The following is a 16,582-nucleotide window of genomic DNA, read 5'->3' as shown; positions in this document are numbered from 1 at the left end:
AACCTACCAGACCTAACAAATGAAGAGGTAATAGGCAGTCTACCTGAAAAAGAATTCAGAATAATGATAGTAAAGATGATCCAAGATTCTATTTCCAAGATCCAAAATCTTGGAAATAGAATAGACAAAATGCAAGAAACAGTTAACAAGGACCTAGAAGAACTAAAGATGAATCAAGCATCGATTAAAAACACAATAAATGAAATGAAAAATACTCTAGATGGGATCAATAGCAGAATAACTGAGGCAGAAGAACGGATAAGTGAGGTGGAAGATAAAATAGTGGAAATAACTGATGCAGAGCAAAATAAACAAAAGAGAATGAAAAGAACAGAGGACAGTCTCAGAGACCTCTGGGACAACATTAAACGCACCAACATTCGAATTATAGGGGTTCCAGAAGAAGAAGAGAAAAAGAAAGGGACTGAGAAAATATTTGAAGAGATTATAGTTGAAAACTTCCCTAATATGGGAAAGGAAATAGTTAATCAAGTCCAGGAGGCACAGAGAGTCCCATACAGAATAAATCCAAGGAGAAATACGCCAAGACACATATTAATCAAACTGTCAAAGATTAAACACAAAGAAATCATATTAAAAGCAGCAAGGGAAAAAAAACAAATAACACACAAGGGAATCCCCATCAGGTTAACAACTGATCTCTCAGCAGAAACTCTACAAGCCAGAAGGGAGCGGCAGGACATAATTAAGTGATGAAGGAGAGAAACCTGCAACCAAGATTACTCTACCCAGCAAGGATCTCATTCAGATTTGATGGAGAAATTAAAACCTTTACAGACAAGCAAAAGCTGAGAGAGTTCAGCACCACCAAACCAGCTTTACAACAAATGCTAAAGGAACTTCTCTAGGCAAGAAACACAACAGAAGGACTATACCTACAATAACGAACCCAAAGCCATTAAGGAAATGGGAATAGGAACATACATATCAATAATTACCTTAAATGTAAATGGACTAAATGCTCCCACCAAAAGACACAGAGTGGCTGAATGGATACAAAAACAAGACCCATATATATGCTGTCTACAAGAGACCCACTTCAGACCTAGAGACACATACAGATTGAAAGTAAGGGGAGGGAAAAAGATATTCCATGCAAATGGAAATCAAAAGAAAGCTGGAGTAGCAATTCTTATATCAGACAAAATAGACTTTAAAATAAAGACTATTAGAAGAGACAAAGAAGGACACTACATAATGATAAAGGGATTGATCCAAGAAGAAGATATAACGATTGTAAATATTTATGCACCCAACATAGGAGCACCTCAATACATAAGGCAAATACTAACAGCCATAAAAGGGGAAATCGACAGTAACACACTCATAGTAGGGGACTTTAACACCCCACTTTCACCAATGGACAGATCATCCAAAATGAAAATAAATAAGGAAACACAAGCTTTAAATGATACATTAAACAAGATGGACTTAATTGATATTTATAGGACATTCCATCCAAAAACAACAGAATACACATTTTTCTCAAGTGCTCATGGAACATTCTCCAGGATAGATCATATCTTGGGTCACAAATCAAGCCTTGGTAAATTTAAGAAAATTGAAATTGTATCAAGTATCTTTTCCGACCACAATGCTATGAGACTAGACATCAATTACAGGAAAAGATCTGTAAAAAATACAAACACATGGAGGCTAAACAATACACTACTCAATAACGAAGTGATCACTGAAGAAATCAAAGAGGAAATTAAAAAATACCTAGAAACAAATGACAATGGAGACACGACGACCCAAAACCTATGGGATGCAGCAAAAGCAGTTCTAAGGGGGAAGTTTATAGCAATACAATCCCACCTTAACAAACAGGAAACATCTCGAGCAAACAACCTGACCCTGCACCTAAAGCAATTAGAGAAAGAAGAACAAAAAACCCCCAAAGTTAGCAGAAGGAAAGAAATCATAAAGATCAGATCAGAAATAAATGAAAAAGAAATGAAGGAAACGATAGCAAAGATCAACCAAACTAAAAGCTGGTTCTTTGAGAAGATAAACAAAATAGACAAACCATTAGCCAGAGTCATCAGGAAAAAAAGGGAGAAGACTCAAATCAATAGAATTAGAAATGAAAAAGGAGAAGTAACAACTGACACTGCAGAAATACAAAAGATCATGAGAGATTACTACAAGCAACTCTATGCCAATAAAATGGACAACCTGGAAGAAATGGAAAAATTCTTAGAAATGCACAACCTGCCAAGACTGAATCAGGAAGAAACAGAAAATATGAATAGACCAATCACAAGCACTGAAATTGAAACTGTGATTAAAAATCTTCCATCAAACAAAAGCCCAGGACCAGATGGCTTCACAGGCGAACTCTACCAAACATTTAGAGAAGAGCTAACACCCATCCTTCTCAAACTCTTCCAAACAATTTCAGAGGAAGGAACACTCCCAAACTCATTCTATGAGGCAACCATCACCTTGATACCAAAACCAGGCAAGGAGGTCACAAAGAAAGAAAACTACAGGCCAATATCACTGATGAACATAGATGCAAAAATTCTGAACAAAATACTAGCAAACAGAATCCAACAGCACATTAAAAGGATCATACACCATGATCAAGTGGGGTTTATTCCAGGAATGCAAGGATTCTTCAATATACGCAAATCAATCAATGTGATACACCATATTAACAAGTTGAAGGAGAAAAACCATATGATCATCTCAATAGATGCAGAGAAAGCTTTCGACAAAATTCAACACCCATTTATGATAAAAACCCTGCAGAAAGTAGGCATAGAGGGAACTTTCCTCAACATAATAAAGGCCATATATGACAAACCCACAGCCAACATTGTCCTCAATGGTGAAAAACTGAAACCATTTCCACTAAGATCAGGAACAAGACAAGGCTGCCCACTCTCACCACTCTTATTCAACATAGTTTTGGAAGTTTTAGCCACAGCAATCAGAGAAGAAAAGGAAATAAAAGGAATCCAAATTGGAAAAGAAGAAGTAAAGCTGTCACTGTTTGCAGATGACATGATACTATACATAGAGAATCCTAAAGATGCTACCAGAAAGCTACTAGAGCTAATCAATGAATTTGGTAAAGTAGCAGGATACAAAATTAATGCACAGAAATCTCTGGCATTCCTGTACACTAATGATGAAAAATCTGAAAATGAAATCAAGAAAACACTCCCATTTACCATTGCAACAAAAAGAATAAAATATCTAGGAATAAACCTACCTAAGGAGACAAAAGACCTGTATGCAGAAAATTATAAGACACTGATGAAAGAAATTAAAGATGATAGAAATAGATGGAGAGATATACCATGCTCCTGGATTGGAAGAATCAATATTGTGAAAATGACTCTACTACCCAAAGCAATCTACAGATTCAATGCAATCCCTATCAAACTACCAGTGGCATTTTTCACAGAACTAGAACAAAAAATTTCAAAATTTGTTTGGAGAAACAAAAGAACCCGAATAGCTAAAGCAATCTTGAGAACGAAAAACGGAGCTGGAGGAATCAGGCTCCCTGACTTCAGACTATACTACAAAGCTACAGTAATCAAGACAGTGTGGTACTGGCATAAAAACAGAAAGATGGATCAATGGAACAGGATAGAAAGCCCAGAGATAAACCCACGCACATATGGCCAACTTATCTTTGATAAAGGAGGCAGGAATGTACAGTGGAGAAAGGACAGCCTCTTCAATAAGTGGTGCTGGGAAAACTGGACAGGGACATGTAAAAGTATGAGATTAGATCATTCCCTAACACCATACACAAAAAATAAGCTCAAAATGGATTAAAGACCTAAATGCAAGGCCAGAAACTATCAAACTCTTAGAGGAAAACATAGGCAGAACACTCTATGACATAAATCACAGCAAGATCCTTTTGGACCCACCTCCTAGAGAAATGGAAATAAAAACAAAGATAAACAAATGGGACCTAATGAAACTTCAAAGCTTTTGCACAGCAAAGGAAACCATAAACAAGACCAAAAGACAACCCTCAGAATGGGAGAAAATATTTGCAAATGAAGCAACTGACAAAGGATTAATCTCCAAAATTTATAAACAGCTCATGCAGCTCAATAGCAAAAAAACAAACAACCCAATCCAAAAATGGGCAGAAGATTTAAATAGGCATTTCTCCAAAGAAGATATACAGACTGCCAACAAACACATGAAAGAATGCTCAACATCATTAATCATTAGAGAAATGCAAATCAAAACTACAATGAGATATCATCTCACACCAGTCAGAATGGCCATCATCAAGAAATCTAGAAACAATAAATGCTGGAGAGGGTGTGGAGAAAAGGGAACACTCTTGCACTGCTGGTGGGAATGTGAATTGGTACAGCCACTATGGAGAACAGTATGGAGGTTCCTTGAAAAACTAAAAATAGAACTACCATATGATCCAGCAATCCCACTACTAGGCATATACCCTGAGAAAACCATAATTCAAAAAGAGACATGTACCAAAATGTTCATTGCAGCTCTATTCACAATAGCCCGGAGATGGAAACAACCTAAGTGTCCATCATCGGATGAATGGATAAAGAAGATGTGGCACATATATACAATGGAATATTACTCAGCCATAAAAAGAAACGAAACTGAGCTATTTGTAATGAGGTGGATAGACCTAGAGTCTGTCATACAGAGTGAAGTAAGTCAGAAAGAGAAAGACAAATACTGTATGCTAACACATATATATGGAATTAAAAAAAAATGTCATGAAGAACCTAGGGGTAAAATGGGAATAAAGACACAGACCTACTTGAGAATGGACCTGAGGATATGGGGAGGGGGAAGGGTAAGCTGTGACAAAGCGAAAGAGAGGCATGGACATATATACACTACCAAACGTAAGGTAGATAGCTAGTGGGAAGCAGCCGCATAGCACAGGGAGATCAGCTCGGTGCTTTGTGACCGCCTGGAGGGGTGGGATAGGGAGGGTGGGAGGGAGACGCAAAAGGGAGGGGATATGGGAACATATGTATACATATAACTGATTAAATTTGTGATAAAGCAAAAAAAAAAAAAAAAAAAAAGAAATATCCCTAGAATTTTAACAACAAAACAAATACTGTAAATTATTTAAGGCAAATGTATCATGATATGTAGTCATATCAAACGGACTTCTCTGCTCTTCAGTACAATAAACCACAGAATGTTAAACTTTAAAAAAAAAAAAAAAATACATGGTACTGGATGACATGTTTATAGCATGGCTAATAAAGATGATTTGAAATAAAAAAAAAAAAAAAAAAAAAAAAAAAAGAAGAAGTGGTACATATATACAATGGAATATTACTCAGCCATAAAAAGGAACGAAACTGGGTCATTTATAGAGACGTGGATGGACCTAGAGGCTGTCTTACAGAGTGAAGTAAGTCAGCAAGAGAACAACAAATATCATATATTAATGCATATATGTGGAACGTATTAAAATGGTACAGATGAACTGGTTTACAGGGCAGAAATTGAGACAAAGATGTAGAGAACAAACGTATGGACACCAAGGTGGGAAAGTGGCCGGGGGGTGGGAGGTGGTGTGATGAATTGGGCAATTGGGATTGACATGTATACACTGATGTGATGACTAATAAGAACTTGTATAAAAAAATACATAAAATAAAATTCAAAAAATAAAAAATAAAAAAAAAAGAAATTTAAAAAATAAGATAAATTTTAAAATTATATTTATATTTATTAAAATATTTAACACTTTCTATGCTATTTCTGTAGTTTCAACTCTTCATCCTATAACATTTCTTTTTGACATGAAGAAATGTCATTAACGTTTCAGATTGTACTGGTCTATTAGAGACAAATTCTCTTAGTCTGTACGTGCCTCAAAGAAGTTTCTACATTCCTTCATTTTTGAAGTAGTGTTTACTGGATAGATAATTTTAGATTAACAGTTTTGATCTTCCTTTGAGTACTTTAAAAATGTCATTCTGTTGACGTCAGAATTTCATTATTTCTGACCAAGAATCTGCAATTTGTTTGTTTCCCTACGTGACAGGTGTCTTTTTTCTCTTTTCTTGCTTTTATCATTTTTTTCACTATCATTTTCTTTTCACCAGTTTGATTATGGTGTCCCTAGATGTATTTTGCTTCATGCTTTTTTGCCTTGGGTTCAGTAATATCGCTGGGTCTTTGATTTTATAGGTTTTATCAAATTTGGAGAAAATTTTGACATTATTTCTTAAAATATTTCTTGCTGTCCCTACCCCTACTCTGTCCTCTCTTTCTGGGACTTCAACTACATATAATGTGGAACCTCTTGGTACTTTCCCACAGTTCCCTGAGATTCTGTATATGTTTATCTTATGTTTTTGTTTTTGTTTTTCCTCTGTGTGCTTCAACTTAGATAGTTTCTGTTCCTATATCTTTAAATTAATTGACCATTTCCTCTTGCAGGGTCTAATTTGTCGCTAGATCTATTCAGTGAGTGTTTTTATTTCAGGTATTATATTTTTAAACTCTAGAAGTTTCATTTGGTTCCTTTTTATTATCTTCCTTTTCTCCCCTCCATATTTACATTTTTAAAGTCTTTGAGTATAATAGCTATTTCAAAATCTTCGCTAGTAATTACATCATCTCTATAGCTACATGATATGCTTCTATTGACTATTTTTTTTTTAAACCTAGGTATGGGTCACATTTTCCTGCTTCTTTCGTTATTTATTTTAAAAATGACTGGATATTATAAATGCTACATCATTGAGTGCCTGGGTCTTTTATTCTTTAAATAGTTTTGAACTCTGTTTAGGCCCTTAGTTTTTGAACTCTTTTTAGGCACTTTAGGCCCAAGCAACTTGAAGATACGTTTGGTCCTTCTGAGGATAATTTTTAAATTATATTAGAGCCCACTGAGAGTAGCCTTTTGCTAGGTAGTTTAAACATATTACTATGGTGTAACACTTCTTGGTCCCTAATGAATGCATCGGGTGTTTGACTGTGTTTTCTCCAAATGGCTTGTCAGAAATCAAGTCTCCAGCACAGTGTGAACTCTGGGAATTGTGCTGCTTAGGTTTTTCCTCTCCACAAACTCTTTACTATAAATTCCAGGTGACGCAGCCTACCTGAAATCTTATCTCTGTCTTTTCCATTCTCTGACATTTCTGTCTTCTGTTTCACGGTCTAACAAGTATTTTTAGGCAGAAACTTGAAGTCACTGTATGACTCATATTGTTTGATTTTTTTCTCTGAGGTCAGTCTTACAAGTCTGATTTTGGAATCAAGTTGTTCACACAGTGTGTATAGTTTTTTTCAGTTGTTTAAGGTAGATAGGTTAAGTCTAGTATAGTGCCAGTCTCTAAAACCTGACCGGAAGAAGTTTCTATTTTATTTTAAGCCATAGTTTCAGTGTATTTTGTTTAGAGTAAGACTAAATTTAAAAGAATCAGTATATTCATAGAAAAGTATTAAGTAAATAAGAATGTAGCTGTTACTCATAGAAAATAAAAATGGTAGGGTAGTATGAGTATAAATGATGTTTAGTGAACACTAATTTAGTTTATTGGTTTCATTAGTTCGACAGAGGATAGAGCAGTATGTGTAAACATACTAGGGCAACAGTATGTGTAAAATCTTGGAGGTGTAGGACAGTCAAAGCACTGCAGACATATCTCTGTCACAGGATGCATGAATGTTGATGAATTAAGCTCTAAAATGATTGAACTGCCTTGTACTCCATACTAAAGCATTTGGAGTTTCTTGATCTCTTGAGGAAATTTCCAAATAGAATAATGCATTTTTACAGTTTTATAGATCGCAATATATAGTGTTGTATAGATCGCAATTTCATGTACACATACATTCCATACACTTAGCTAAAATGAATCTTTTTTAGAGACTGGAACTATGAGCAAACCTCATGTAGATTATTAATATTAACATTAACTGTCAACAATTTCTGAAACATTCATTGGGATATTATTCTCTAACAAAAATTTTAAAACATTATTTTTCTACATAGAGACTAGAGAATTTCAAGCTATAAGAATAACTGCCATTTCATAGTCCCATTACTTTATTTAAAAGAAAAATTATAACAGTTCAAGAAAATGCATTTAAAAATATCCAAATTCTGTCAAATTCAGAGACAAAATTTCATGGTTTTTATCTTAGTGTATTACAATAGAACATAATTTACATCCATATTTACCTCTTGTTGAGGATTCCAATCAATTATACTCAGATTTAATATTAGCTCCTGATTTATTTCTTTAGTTGTCAACCCAATCTGATGATTTGTGTCAACTTGTAGGCACAGGTTACTCTATATCTGAGTCAGTGTGTCAGTCAGAGGTAAAATATGGGACAACTTGGAATAAACCAATGATGATTCCAGACACAGAATCCAAGAATCCAAGGGCAGGGCCCTGCTGACTGTTTTGTCCTCCAGGTCTTATTCACTAATAATCAGAGCCAGGAATTAGAGCTCAGGAGTGAGCATTAGCACCAATTACCCATGAAGAAACAACACCCACTATCCTAATGGCCTGGCTCCTGCCTTGGTTTGCTTTGATACATACTGTAATTGCTAGGTGATCTTACGTCTCTTCTGCTCTTTCTTTCCACATTCAAGATTAGAATTGGTGACCCACTTTCTATTCATTCTATTTCTCTGGCTGGGCTGGTGGTACCTACCAAACATAGTATGGAGCCAAGAGAAAGAATCTGCAGGAATATAAATACTACCTGCATAATATACTCCCTAAATATTGTAACTTAATATCTCAGTATCACTGAATGTTGGTAATGTCAACAAACACATGAAAGAATGCTCAACATCATTAATCATTAGAGAAATGCAAATCAAAACTACAATGAGATATCATCTCACACCTGTCAGAATGGCCATCATCAAGAAATCTAGAAACAATAAATGCTGGAGAGGGTGTGGAGAAAAGGGAACACTCTTGCACTGCTGGTGGGAATGTGAATTGGTACAGCCACTATGGAGAACAGTATGGAGGTTCCTTGAAAAACTAAAAATAGAACTACCATATGACCCAGCAATCCCACTACTAGGCATATACCCTGAGAAAACCATAATTCAAAAAGAGACATGTACCAAAATGTTCATTGCAGCTCTATTCACAATAGCCCGGAGATGGAAACAACCTAAGTGTCCATCATCGGATGAATGGATAAAGAAGATGTGGCACATATATACAATGGAATATTACTCAGCCATAAAAAGAAACGAAACTGAGCTATTTGTAATGAGGTGGATAGACCTAGAGTCTGTCATACAGAGTGAAGTAAGTCAGAAAGAGAAAGACAAATACCGTATGCTAACACATATATTTGGAATTAAAAAAAAAATGTCATGAAGAACCTAGGGGTAAAATGGGAATAAAGACACAGACCTACTTGAGAATGGACCTGAGGATATGGGGAGGGGGAAGGGTAAGCTGTGACAAAGCGAAAGAGAGGCATGGACATATATACACTACCAAACGTAAGGTAGATAGATAGTGGGAAGCAGCCGCAGAGCACAGGGAGATCAGCTCGGTGCTTTGTGACCGCCTGGAGGGGTGGGATGGGGAGGGTGGGAGGGAGGGAGATGCATGAGGGAAGGGATGTGGGAACAGATGTATATGTATGACTGATTCACTTTGTTATAAAGCAGAAACTAATAAAAATAAATAAATAAATAAATTTTGAATATACTAATATATTTTGAATATACTAATTAAAACAAACTATTAAACCATGACCGCCATCTTGTGGAGAGATCAGCTACTACTGTAGCATATTGTGCTGTCTGTTCACCCAAAGTTTACCTCCCTAGCAATTTGTAGTTTTCTTCTCCAGATCATGGTACTGTTCTAATAATGTCCAACCATCAATAAAGGTGTTTTCATAGAGAGACAAATCTCAAACTACTGAGCTCCAGATAGAATTTCACAAAATGTTGGCTCCTGTATTCTGTCTTATCTCTTCAAATGATCTTATTCTGCTATTTTGAAAATGACACTTCAAAAAACTTGAGCCAAGTATTTTAAAAACCAAAATTTGCAAGTATTATGAGAAAAAAACAGGAAAATACTTGTGCTACTTTGAAACATGCAAAAGCTGTAAAGGCGTAACATTAAGAGAATTGCAAGTAGGTTTTTCTCATTGGTAGACACGAGCATAAGCACTATTAGAAAATAAGGAGGCAGGAGAAATTGTTTTCTACGTATATAACTAAGAATGTTCTGGAATTAGTGTTGATATTGTATATCTCTGCACCAAATAACAATGCATCAAATAACAATGTTGTTACTTTAATGTTACCTCATTTCTCTCTAATCTGGAGGCAATCTGGTTCTCTTATCCAAGCCTCTGGGGACATGCATTCTGCACTGTTCCAAGTTAATTCTTCTCTCATGATACCTTCAAACTGTTATGGTTCATTAAGGATTATATTTAATGTATAGATTAAAGAGTATGCCATTTTATTGCAAATTATAAATGCCAAACTCTGATAAGAAGATTAATCAAAGTTCTAAGAATATTACCCAGAAGTTATTCTGAAAAGATAATACAAAAATAGTTCTATTAATGCTTTATAAGAACCTGCAATCTTCTACTAATCTTTGTCTACAATAACCTGGTAACCAAACATATAATTATATATAACAGGATATCTCATGACTAACAGCCAAAACAAATGAAGACTCTTTACATGTACGAAGATCGCTATTATCATTTTATACTTGAAACACATTTCTCAGATACATTTAAAGTCCTATATTGATCCTCAAGATGTTCCCAGGTGAGAATATAAACGTGCACACTCATTTTCTTGGATACATTTTTCTCCCTGTTTCGTTTCTCCATACATAAAATACGGGAATGTTTGTAACTACCTAAGCTTTAGAAAGGTTGGGAAAATGAACAATGAAACATGGCTTAGTACAGAAAGAAACAAATGGGACATGATTTTTATTAGTTTATATCCTGCTTCATCAAGAATGAGGTCTTGTGAAGTTCATGAGCATTATACTGCAAGTGTTCTGGGAATCTGGGCACACAGCAGTTTAAACAAAGAACAGAAAATGCAAAATTGAGAACCCAGAAATTAAGTTAGAAAACATTTGATGTAATTAATATGTTCTTTTAAAAACATTTTAAAGATTTTTACAATGATCATATTTGATATTACAAAGATTGTACAATGTGATTTATTATTCTGTCGACACAGTCATGAAATACTTTATCTTCCTGAGTGAAATTCAAGTTCATTTTATATTTTTTATTTTTTTTCTCCAAGGTAATTTTTAATGGTTAGAGACTACAGTGTATATATCTCCATGTCATATATATATATATATATATATATATATATATATCTTTGGTCAATGAATACCTTATAGTAAAGATTATTCGTCAAAAATGAAGAAAGGTTGAAGGGATAGGATTTGTGAATTCTCAAGTCATTTTCTTCTTTTGTAAAGATATTTCCATGGAAAAATGATGATTCAAAAATAGGTTGTATTTACATATTAAGTGTTTCATACCCTACAACTGGCATATATATATTTGACTTTTTTATTTTGGAAAATTTCAAACACTAAGAAAAGTAAGCAGAATAGTACAATGAACTCCCATGTACTTTTTACCCAACCTTAATAGTTACAGTTCATGGAAAATCTGGTTTATTTGATTCTCCTAACTTTTTCTACTCCCAGACATTATAGTATTTCATCAGTAGATATTTCATTGCATACCTCTAAAAAGATAACTTTTAAAAAACATAAACACAATATTGCTTTCACACTTTTAAAAAAGCATTAAAAATGATTCTCTAATAATCAGTGCTCAAATTTAATAATTATTTTATAAATATATTTTATACACATCCCTTCATACATATACAATGTTCAATTTATCCCTTTAAATCAGAATCAAATTACAGTCCACACATTAAAGAGATATAGTCTTATCTCTTTAATCTATAGGTCTCTTTTCATCTTTCTCTCTCTCTCTCTCCACACCCCTCTGCAATGTGCTTGTTGAAGACACTGAATCTTTTGTTTTGTAATCTCTGTCTGGATTGGCTGAGTTTATCTACGTAGTACTTTGTTAACATGTTCCTCTGTCCTCAGCATTCTCTAAAAGTTGGTAATTAGGTCTAATACTTCTTTCAGACATTTGATATTGGAGTTTATTTTGAGAAATTTACTTTTGACTAATTCATTCAATTCACTTGTAGTGGATATCTTTGTCTGTCATGTTTTAGATTATTTTAATACAAACAAAAATGACATAGTAATTTTGCCTGTGGAGCACTGAATTCCATTGGAACATTTAAAAACATATATTACAAATACTAATTCTTTATGTTATTAATTCCCCCAGATTATTTCAGTCTTTGCCCTATGCTTATTTTTTAATCATTACATTAATTCAAGTATTTATAATATCTTAGAAGAAATAGTAATAGAAATGATGAGATAATCGACAGTACATTATCAAAAACCACATTGATGTCGAGAAAATACACTGATCTCAGAAAAGAACCTCCTAAACAGGTTTTCGTCTACTTAAAAGGAAACTATTTTGAAAGAACTGAATTCTTTCAGGGTTGGGAAGAATTATAAGCTTTGGATCAGGGATTTGGATAATTACGGATGCAGTGCTGGGCGCCGTTCATCCTTTGGGAAGATCTTTCTTCTTTTTATTGTAACTACACCTCCTCTTCACCCTTGACCTGATGCCCAGGCTCCTTTTTCTCTCCTCCCACCCTTTATTACTCCACTATAATTTTCGTTTGTGTAATAGCTCATATTTCAGGTCTTCTGCCACTGACTTCCTCATAAAAAACTATGCCTTTATTCTTTTATTTCTCCTTCTACTCATATAATAACATATTTATTGATAATCTCCTAAAGTCATGTTCTTAACACACACAAAGAAGTGTCTGAGAGGGACTTTCAGACTCTGGAAACACCAAAGGATAACTTCTGCCTTTTTAAAAAAGTCAGACTATTTAGCAATGTCATAAGGCCATATAAACTGTCAACTTTGTTCAAGTACTCTAGAATTCCATTCAAGCTTATAGATCTGACATTCAGAATTAAAATCCTACTTTCACCCAGTCACTTGATCTGAAATAGGTAAGAGGAAACTTCAGATATTATACCAAGCTTCCTTGGCTATTACACGGGTGTCAGATGAAGCTGATAATTAAGGGCTGACAACTACTTTAAAATATTCAAATGTGATGCATATTCTGAGCTCATAGTTATGCCATTTTTATATGCTGAACAAAACACAAATGTCTCTAAACAAAGAAACGTTTTAGACCAAAGCTCACCTGTTTATCCAAGTGACAATTCCCTTTGGCCTGACTACCTGTCTTTTCCAATGTCTGTGATAAACACCAGAGTATTTAGAAAAGAACATTTTTGGGATGAGTTTTTCAAAATTAATTTTAGGTAAGGCACAACAAACATAAACTACAATAGCATTGCTGGAAAGGAAATCTATAGCCATCACACTACGTAGCAGAAGTTTTGAGAATAAAGTAATTTAAGCAGAACCAGGGTATCCAAAGCACAGAGAGAACAGTTAGTAAATACCCCATGGGTTTTTAAAGAATGTGTCTGTTTAGCATGCAAAAACTTAAGAAAAAACACAGTTGCTCTGCACACCAACATTATGCCTAAAATATAGAAGAGGCAGAAGAGATGGAAGGAAGTCTGATACTTTGGGTACAAACTGAGATCACAATGGCTGGACTGACTGTTAAAGATAAGCTTTTGGTACTTAAAGGAGATAATGGTAAGATTCAGACTCATCTGAGACCACTGAAATATCATTATAAAACCTTCTGACATTACTAGAAATTTGGACTTAAAAACATTTGACAGAACATAAATCAAATACAGAACTGGACGCCTGTTAATGATAAAATGACTTTTCAGCATAAACTTATTAAACAACAAACATTGTGAATCTGTGGTTATTTGGTATAAAGAGGGAACTATTTGCTTCTAGTAGACAAGACGCAGACTGTACTAATGCAAAGTGATATACATTGTGGAGAAAGGGAGAGGACGGAACAGCACAAAAGAGTGAAATGCTTCAAGAAATAAATCGAACCAAAAGTTTTTAAAGCTACACTCAGGTGAGAATCCAATTATGATGCCACTGTTATGAATGCATTTTCCTTTTTTTAACGAAAATAATTTAAAGTAGCACCTCTTATTTTGAGGCTGATCATGTAGCATTAAGCTAAGCAACCTATGGGTGACAATAAATAGAAACTGAACATGGCTATGTTCTTGAAGCCTAATGAGATCTTTTGCCTAAATAAAAAGTAGAATGTAAAAGCTGATTATTCTACAATAGTCATTAAAATAATACTTTCAATTACCCACACTTCCTCCCTATTCAAGGAACTAATTAATTTCAAGAATTTGGCATTGAGCCACAACTGAATAAAATGTGAAGTTCAGTTTGCTATGTATTAGCACAATTGATTGAATGTAATATAAGCCAATATACATTTAAAATCAGTTGTATTGTCTTTCTCCAGACCTGCCAATCAATAACAAAGGAATAAACAGTCATTATTTATTCTTCTACTTCTGATTGCATTGACACCTGGATAGTTTTAAAGGTACACAGTCTTGGCGATTTCACATAAGATAAAAAATAACTTATTTGTTACCAAAAAGAGAAATTTCTCAGAAATATTCTAAGTTCATATCCATATTCAAACCATTGCACATTTTGGTCTTTTTCATGACTATAATTCTCAGATAAAACACTTTTCTCTTTCTATATTCATTTATATATTGCCAAGTCTTCAAAATATAAACTTACAGTTTAGGATATTCTTTTAAATTTCTATATTCCATAATTCATGGCAGATTTTCCTACAAGTAAGTAAATGTAGAAATAGGCATTTTAGCAACAAAATCCTCCAAGGCAGTCTTTCCACTCTGTGTGTTATAGCACAAGCCTATGGGGAGTTCCACAGTGGAAAACCCAATTTATCTGTCATTACTGTTGTCTTGGGGAACCAGCATCTTTTGCAAATTTAAGACCCAACTGATCTCTCACATTTCCCCAAAGAAATGATTGAATTTTATGTAAATATATGTCCAATGACATTTAAGCTTTCTCTATGTGTCATAAAAATAGAAACTAGAGTCAAAAACAGATACTACTATTTAAAAGTTATCTATGTCCAAATGAACTATAGATAGACAGACAGATAGATAGATTTTTTTAAAGAAATAACAATTATAACAAAGTTCTAACAAAAAAGACACAGTCTTATTATTTAAATATTAACATTTAGACTAAGAACATACAAGGACATGTCAGAGACTGGAACAGTTCACCTTAAAGGTCGTTCTATTGCCAGATCTTGAATTACAACTGAATTTAGCTTCTGACCTCAGAAATGAAGATAAATGGAGGAACTTCTGCACAGCATTAACTTATATTTTTAAAGAAATCCTTGTTATTATTTTTAAACATTGCTCTACACAGAACACTGGCCCTTAGTATGCAGCTTAAATTAGCTAGTACATGATAATCATTCTCTCTCTTTCTTCATTAAGATTAGAACAAAGTATTCTGAAAGATTTAAATGAACTACAACTTTATTAATGTGTATTTATTTGCATATTGCATGTATGAATGAAAATGTGGAATTAAAAAATCAAATGAGAATTTGAATTGAATGCTTGGTTCACTATTACTTTGTTTTCAGCTTTCCCAAAATCTCCCATTTACAGAAAACATCATTTTCTTTTTATAGGATACAATCTGATTTCTACCATTCCTTCTTTCCAAAAAAATTGCTCTCTCAAACATTAATAATGACACTTTAATTACCGAAACTAGTGGCCTGTTCTCCTGTTATTTTCATTGATTATTTGCTGCATTTAAGACACTTGCCTGCCATTCTTTCTTTTCTTTTCTTTTTTAACATCTTTACTGGCGTATAATTGCTTTACAATGGTGTCTTTGTTGTGCCATTCTTTCTTAAAACAGTATTTTTTTTTTTTCTTTTAAAACTTTTTTTTTGCCTTTGCTTTAGCCTACTCACTGATGGCTTGGAAGTTTGAAGTCTAACTGACCAGCAGTCATATCTACACACTAGCTCTGTGACCTTGAAAAGCTACTTAACTTCTCTAATATTAAATCCTCCACTATCCAATGGACAGTAAAATAATGGGACATTACTAAATCTTAAAAGGACAATATCAATAAAGTGGTTAGATCTATACCAGGTCCCTGGTAAAAGTACAACAAATATTAGTCATCATCATTATCATTATTCACCAACACTATTCTATTCTGGTTCTTCTATCTCTGTCCTGGTTCCTTTTCTGTTTCCATATCCTAATTTATAAACACATCCATTTTTGATCATTGCCTTGATATTATTTTCACTTCAGTCTCACAGAAATATCATCCATATCAAAGAATTAAATTAAATCATTAAAAATCTGCAGATATTATTTTAACTCCTCTTCAACAACAATGAGACTGAGCCCTGCCTGCTATATTAAGATAGTTCCACCCAATC

This window comes from Hyperoodon ampullatus, assembly GCF_949752795.1.
Source record: "Hyperoodon ampullatus genome assembly, chromosome: 20".
Lineage (NCBI taxonomy): Eukaryota > Metazoa > Chordata > Mammalia > Artiodactyla > Ziphiidae > Hyperoodon > Hyperoodon ampullatus.
The sequence above is the reverse complement of the archived record's forward strand: the minus strand, read 5'-3'. Positions refer to the sequence as shown.